Raw genomic sequence first — 7,218 nt, forward strand, 5'->3', positions numbered from 1 at the left:
TCATTTACAGAGGAAAAACTCACAGAAACAAATGTTGCTGGCAATTTCCAAATATTCCCATCCCCTCCCTCTGACTCCTCGGCGGCTATCCCATCCCCCCCCACCCCCCGCACCCTCACAACCACCTTGCTGCATAAATGTCCCAGGAATTGTGAAAGGGGTGACCAACTGTGCTGGAAAACTGCGATCGAATTTCAGCATCTAGGAGTGCGCGCTTTCTCCTGAGATCTCACCCGCCACCGGGCCTGGAGGGTGTGCCCCAAGGATCTAGTTATCCTGCCTGCATCCCCTGCACTAACCCCCAGCCCTGGCGATGGGGCTTCTGGCACTGGCCAGGATCGACGCGTTCTCCTCTGGAATGTTCAGAGGGAGGTAGTCCAGATGGTCACCGCGCTCGCCAGACAAGCAACGCAGCGCCCCCGGATGGCCACCGTGCGCCAGTGCAGCCCAAGCCAACTGCGCCCCCTGGTGGCCGATGCTCGTAAACAGCGAGCACTGAGCTCCTTTTGCGGGCCAGCCCTTGATTTGCAGGCTGGGGTCTTTGTCGTCATCATCGCAAATAGTAGGCCAGGCACGGTGGCTCACGCCTGTAATCCCAGCACTTTGAAAGGCCGAGGCGGGCGGATCACTTGAGGCCAGAAGTTCAAGACCAGCCTGGCTAACATGGTGAAACCCTGTCTCTACAAATACAAAAAATTAGCCAGGCATGGTGGTGGACAACTGTAGTCCCAACTACTCGGGAGGCCGAGGCAGGAGAATTGCTTGAACCCGGGAGGCAGAGGTTGCAGTGAGCCAAGATTGAACCACTACACTCAGCCTGGCGACAGTGAGACTCTGACTAAAAAAAAAAAAAGCTATGATCAGCTCAGCACAATGGTTCATGCCTGTAATCCCAGGGCTTTGGGAGGCCAAGGCAGGAGGATCTCGTGAAGCTACAAATTCTAGACTAGCCTGGGCGACAGAGTGAGAGCTGTCTCTACAAAACAAAACAAATGCTACAGGCTGGACACAGTGGCTCACACCTGTAATCCCAGTACTTTGGAAGACCAAGGCAGGCAGATCACCTGAGGTCAGGAGTTCGAGACCAGCCTGATCAACACGGTGAAATCCCATCTCCACACTTTGAAAACCAAGGCTGGGTGCAGTGGCTTATGCCTGTAATTCCAGCACTTTGGGAGGCCGAGGTGAGAGGATCACCTGAGGTCGGGAGTTTGAGACCAGCCTGATCAACGTGGAAAAACCCTGTCTCTACTAAAAACACAAAATTAGCCAGGCACGGTGGTGGGCACCTGTAATCCCAGCTACTCGGAGGCTGAGGGAGGAGAATCGCTTCAACCCAGGAGGCCGAGGTTGCCGTGAGCTGAGATCGCACCATTGCACTCCCACCCGGGCAACAAGAGTGGAGAAGGAAGAGAGGAAACCACTATTTTAACTGTCTCTCCCACTGGAAGAGCTGCCTCTTTCATTCTCATGGTTCACATACCGTTGACCCTACTGGAAGACTCCAGAACTGGCTAATGAGGAAATCCCTTCCATTCAGCTTTTGCAACTGGTTCAGGGACAGGCATGTCTCTGAGGCCAGAATGATGAGTCAGCTCCAGACTGCTGCTGATTGTTGAAGAAGAGGCTTCCTGGACATGCTGTGCTGAAAGGGAATAGACCTAGAGCCTTGGGGTCTAGCACAGGGCAAGAGCTGGCCTGAAAATGCAGCCAATGCGAGGGAAGCAGGGCTGGGAGAGGAACAGAGAGACTGGTGCCTGGTGCACGTCATCTGCCCCTCTGTGTCTCACCCTTCTCTAGAACGTTTCAGGAATGTGACATTTTTCTTTGCATCTTACATCGAATTTGTCAGCAAATTCTGTCAGCTCTAGTTAGACAAGGTGTCCCATTCTGTGTTGGAGGAAAAGAGATGCTGGCTATCAGGGCATGACTGGGTCATTTGACAGAACTGAAACACAGTTGATTCAAAAAATTCATGTACTAGGCCGGGCGCGGTGGCTCACGTCTGTAGTCCCAACACTTCAGGAGGCCGCGGCGGGAGGATCACGAAGTTAGGAGTTTGAGACTAGCCTGACCAACATGGTGAAACCCCGTCTCTACTACAAATACAAAAATTAGCCAGGCATGGTGGCGCATGCCTGTAATCTCAACTACTCAGGAGGCTGAAGCAGGAGAATTACTTGAACCCAGGAGGCGAAGGTTGCAGTGAGCTGAGATTGCACCATTGCACTCCAGCCTGGGTGACAGAGCAAGACTCTGTCTCAAAAATAATAATAAATACATTAATTAATTAAATATTTGATGAATGTGGTCGCGCGCACCTGTAATGCTAGCTACACGGGATGTTGAGGCAGGAGGACTGCTTGAGATCAGGAGTTTCCAGGCTACAATGAACTAAGATCTCACCACTGCACTACAGCCTGGGCAACAGAGCATGACCCTGCCCCCCACCCCCCCGCCAAAAAAAGGGAAGATTTCAAAGATTATTACTAAAAGAATAGAAATGGTTCACAGATTCCAAACTAGTAGATGGAAAAAAAAGAGTAAGAAAACATGAGGCAAAACTAAACCAAAAATGCAGCCAATTCAAAGAAGCTTAAATGAACACGGGAAAAAATAAACCTAGAAACATGAGGACGCTGGGATCACAAAGCACAACGGCAGAAGTAAATGAAATACATCACTAATTACATGCACACGAAATGTATTCAGGGCCAGGCCTGGTGGCTCATTCCTGTAATCCCAGCATTTTGAGAGGCTGAGGTGAGCGGATGACTTGAGGCCAGGAGTTTGAGACCAGCCTGGCCAACATGGTGAAACCCCATTTCTACTCAAAATACAAAAAAAAAAAAAAAAAAAAAATTAGGCTTCGTGGTGCACACCCATAATCCCAGCTACTCTGAAGGCTAAGCAGGAGAATTGTTTGAACCCATGAAGCGGAGGTTGCAGTGAGCTGAGATCGTGCCACTGCACTCCAGCGTGGGCGACAGAGCAAGAGTGAGACTCCATCTCAAAGAAACAAACAAAAAACGTATTCAGAGGCCAAATTCTTCTTCTTCTTCCACTACTACTATTACTACTACTTTTTTGCTTTTTGTTTTTTTGCGATGGAGTCTCACTCTGTCACCCAGGCTGGAGTGCAGTGGTGCGATCTCGGCTCACTGCAACTTCTGCTCCTGGGTTAAAGCAATTCTCCTGCCTCAGCCTCCTGTGTGGCTGGGATTACAGGCACCCGCCACCACACTTGGCGACTTTCTGTGCTTTTAGTAGAGACGGGGTTTCACCATGTTGGTCAGGCTGGTCTTCAACTCCTGACCTTGTGATCCACCCACCTCGGCCTCCCAAAGTGCTGGGATTACAGGCCTGAGCCACTGCACCCAGCCCAGAGGTCAAATACTTGCTACCACCTCGACAGCTGCGACCATGGTCCACTCTCCTCCTAGGGTTCAGAGCTCCTACTCCTGCCCCACAATCTCTCCCTGTCATGCAGCTAGGGGAACTCTGCGAACACCAGAGTTAAATCAAGTCCCTCTGCTGCTCAAAACCCTCCCGTGGCTCCAGCTCACTCAAATATTTTTTTACCTTTTTTTTTTGAGACAGGGTCTCACTCTCTTGCCCAGGCTGGAGTGCAATGATGCGATCACCACTCACTCCAGCCTCGACCTCATCGGCTCATGCCATCCTCCAGGCTCAGCCTCCTGAGCTGCTGGGAACACAGCTGCACACACCACCACACTCAGCCAATTTTTTGATAGAGATGAGGTCTCCCTTGTTGCCCAAGCTGGTCTTGAACTCCAGGGCTCAACTTACCTCCCCACCTTGGCCTCCCAAAGTGCTGAGATTCCAGGCCTGAGCCACTGTGTTCTGCCAATCTCATTCAAAGTAAGAGCCAAAGTCCTCCCTGGGTCCCGCAGACTCTGCACCATCTGCTTCTTGTTCCCTCTCTGACCTCATCTCCCCTCCGCCCCCACACTCCTCTGCAGCCACATGGATCTCCTTATTGTTTCATTACGATCCAGACATGTTCTCACCCCAGGACCTTTGCACTGGCTGTTCCCTCTGCCTAGGGGACTCTTTCCACTAGGCTTGGTCTCTCCTTTTTTTTTTTTGAGATGGAGTCTCTCGTTGCCCAGGCTGGAGTACAGTGGCACGATCTCAGCTCACCGCAACCTCTGCCTCTCAGTTTCAAGTGATTCTCCTGCCTCAGCCTCCCGAGATTACAGGCGCCCACCACCCCCAGCTAATTGTTGTATTATTGGTAGAGACAGTTTCACCATGTTGGTCAGGCTGGTCTTGAACTCCTGACCTCAGGTGATCCACCCACCTCAGCCTCCCAAAGTGCTGGGATTACAGCAGGTGTGAGCCACCGCACCCGGCCCCACTCGGCTCAGCCCCTCACCACCAGCAGGAGAATGGATAAACTGATCCCCCAGTGGCCCTGTGTGCTGCAAGAAGAACCTGTAACTACACACGACAACTGGGATGAATGCTTTTCATGGTGCTGAGTGAAAAAAGCCAGACGCTAAAGATAACATATTTTCAGATACCATTTACATGGATTCAAACCAGGCGCAACTGATGTATGCTGCCAGAAGTCAGGGTGATAATGACCTGGGTGGGAGGGGAGGCGATGGAAGGGAGCACCAAGGCGGTTTCTGGGGGGGCCGGGAGATACTGTTTCTTGGGCTGGGAGCTGGTGACACAGGTGTGTGCAATCAGTGATGATTCCTCCAGTGGGTACACCTATGGTTTGTACGTTCCTGAATGTGGGTCTATTTCAATAAACCACTGCCAAGACCAAGACGATGCACCCATGTGTCTCCTCCACCCAGTTTAAACAACTGGACATTCTCAGCACCCCGGGGTCCCTCCCTCCCATTGCAACGTGCTTTTATATCTGCCAGGGCCCTGGCCGCCACCTGGGTTCCTTTCCGCAGTTTGCTATGAATGTCACCCCACGCATGTTCCAAGCAGCTCCACAGAGGTCCCCAGAGAGAACGCAGGCTGTGGGTGGGAGGAAGGGCAGGGGCGGGGGACGTTCCTCCCCTGGGCAGGGGGAGGAACATTTCTGCAACACCCCACACCAAGTCCTGACTTGGGAGGGAGAGCTTTGCAGGGTGAACACCAAGTGCCCAGAGCCCCGTGTGAAGGGGTCAGCTGTCTCCCGCTCTGGCTCTGTCTCTCTGTCTGTCTCACTTCCTGTTTCCCTCCCTCCCTCCCAATCTCTCTCTCTCCTCAAGAAGAAAAAAACTCCCAGTTATTTACAGAACATTTTTATATCAGACCATAACCCAAAAACCCAAGTTCCAACTTTGAATTTTTCAATAAACTTTGAATAAATAGTAGCGCTGTTTTTCTTCTCTTTTTTTAGTACTATAATGTTGACTTTTAAATTTAATCTGTACTGGCACGACTTTATATACGACATTCAAGAAAAGAAAATGTCCACTGTTTGCATTTGTTTTCTGGCTATTAACATTGTTCATTTCATTCCCTTTCCTGGAAATAATTTTGTCCTATGGGGAAGGGAGGCACTGGGCAGGCCACGAGTTATCCTTTGAAACATGAGGGGCTGTGGTCAGATTTAGAAAGTGCTTGTGGGTGGCTGGGTGGGAATGGGTTGGGGGAGACATAAGGGCAGGCTGGAGTCCAGGGAGGAGGCCGGCGGGGCAGGGACCCAGGCGTGGAGATGGGCAGGGCTGTAGAGAGTCCAGGAGAGGCAGGCCCTAGGGACTGCGGGTTGGGGAAGGGGATCATTTTTTTTTTTTTTTTGAGAAAGAGTCTGACTCTGTCACCCAGACCGGAGTGCAGGGGCATGATCTCCACTCACTGCAACCTCCGCCTCACAGGCTCAAGTGATTCTCCTGCCTCAGCCTCCCAAGTAACTCGGATTACAGGCATGCACCACACGTGGCTAATTTTTAATATTTTTGGTAAAGACAGGGTTTCACCACGTTGGCCAGGCTGGTCTTGTACTCCTGACCTCAAGTGATCTGCACACCTCGACCTCCCGTGCTGGGATTAGAGATGTGAGCCACTGCACCCAGCCCAGGGAAGGGGAGAATTTGAGTGCTATGAAGCTAGAAAACACAGAATGTAGGCTGGGTGTGGTGGCTGACATCTCTAATCCCAGGACCTTGGGAGGCCAAGGTGGGAGGATGGCTTAAGCCCAGGAGTTCAAGATCAGCCTGGACAACATGGTGAGACCCCTGTCTCTACAAAAAATGAAAAATTAGCCAGGCATGGTGGCAGCCACTTGTACTCCCAAGGCTACTTAGGAGGCTGAGGTGGGAGGATTGATGGAGCCCAGAACATCTGTAGTGAGCAGTGATCGTGCCACCGCACTACAGCCTGGGCAATAGAGTAAGACCTTGTCTCAAAAAATGAAAAACAATTAAAAATAAAGCTCAGACCAGATGCAGTGGCCTGTAATCCCAGCACTTTGGGAGGCCGAGGCCGGCTGATCACCTCAGGTTGGCAGTTCAAGACCAGCCTGGCCAAAGTGGAGAAACCCGGTCTCTACTAAAAAATATAAAACACTAGCCGGACGCGGTGGCGTGTGCCTGTAATCCCAGCTACTCGGGAGGCTGAGGCAGGAGATCACATGAACCTAGGAGGTGGAGGTTGTAGTGAGCCGACGAGATTGTGCCACTGCACTCCAGCCTAGGCAATAAGAGCGAAACTCCATCTAAAAATAAATAAAAGAAAGAAAAACCAACAATAAAGCTCAGAACACAGTGTCCAGCTGTCTGTAGGGGAGCAGCGGGAGGCGACCGGGAGGGCTGGCTGCTCCGTGCAGGGCGAGTGCCCGGGTCAGAATGACTCAGCCTCAGAGGCTGCCACATAAAGAAGAGCTGCCACAGCTGACAGCGTCCTGGATGCCTTTGTTAACTCTCGGGGTTCTCACTGTACCCACCTTAGAGATGGGGAAAGAGGCTCAGAGTGGGGAAGGCGCAAGCAGAAGAGCAGGCCTGTAGCCCAGGTCTCCTGTCTAATGCTGAGTTTTTGCTCCTGGACTTGATCTGGAAAAACTCCAAGCCTTAAACAACCTCCCTCGATTGCTTTCCCTCCCATTAGAACTATAAATGCAGAGACATAAAAGCCAAATGTGCTTGACTACAAAGCCCAAGAGAATTTATGAGGTAATAAAACTGTCATGAATCCTGACTGTGGTGGTGATCACATGACTTACAAATTCATCAAAACTCAGACTCAAGC

This window comes from Callithrix jacchus, chromosome 22 (assembly GCF_049354715.1).
Source record: "Callithrix jacchus isolate 240 chromosome 22, calJac240_pri, whole genome shotgun sequence".
Taxonomy (NCBI): domain Eukaryota; kingdom Metazoa; phylum Chordata; class Mammalia; order Primates; family Cebidae; genus Callithrix; species Callithrix jacchus.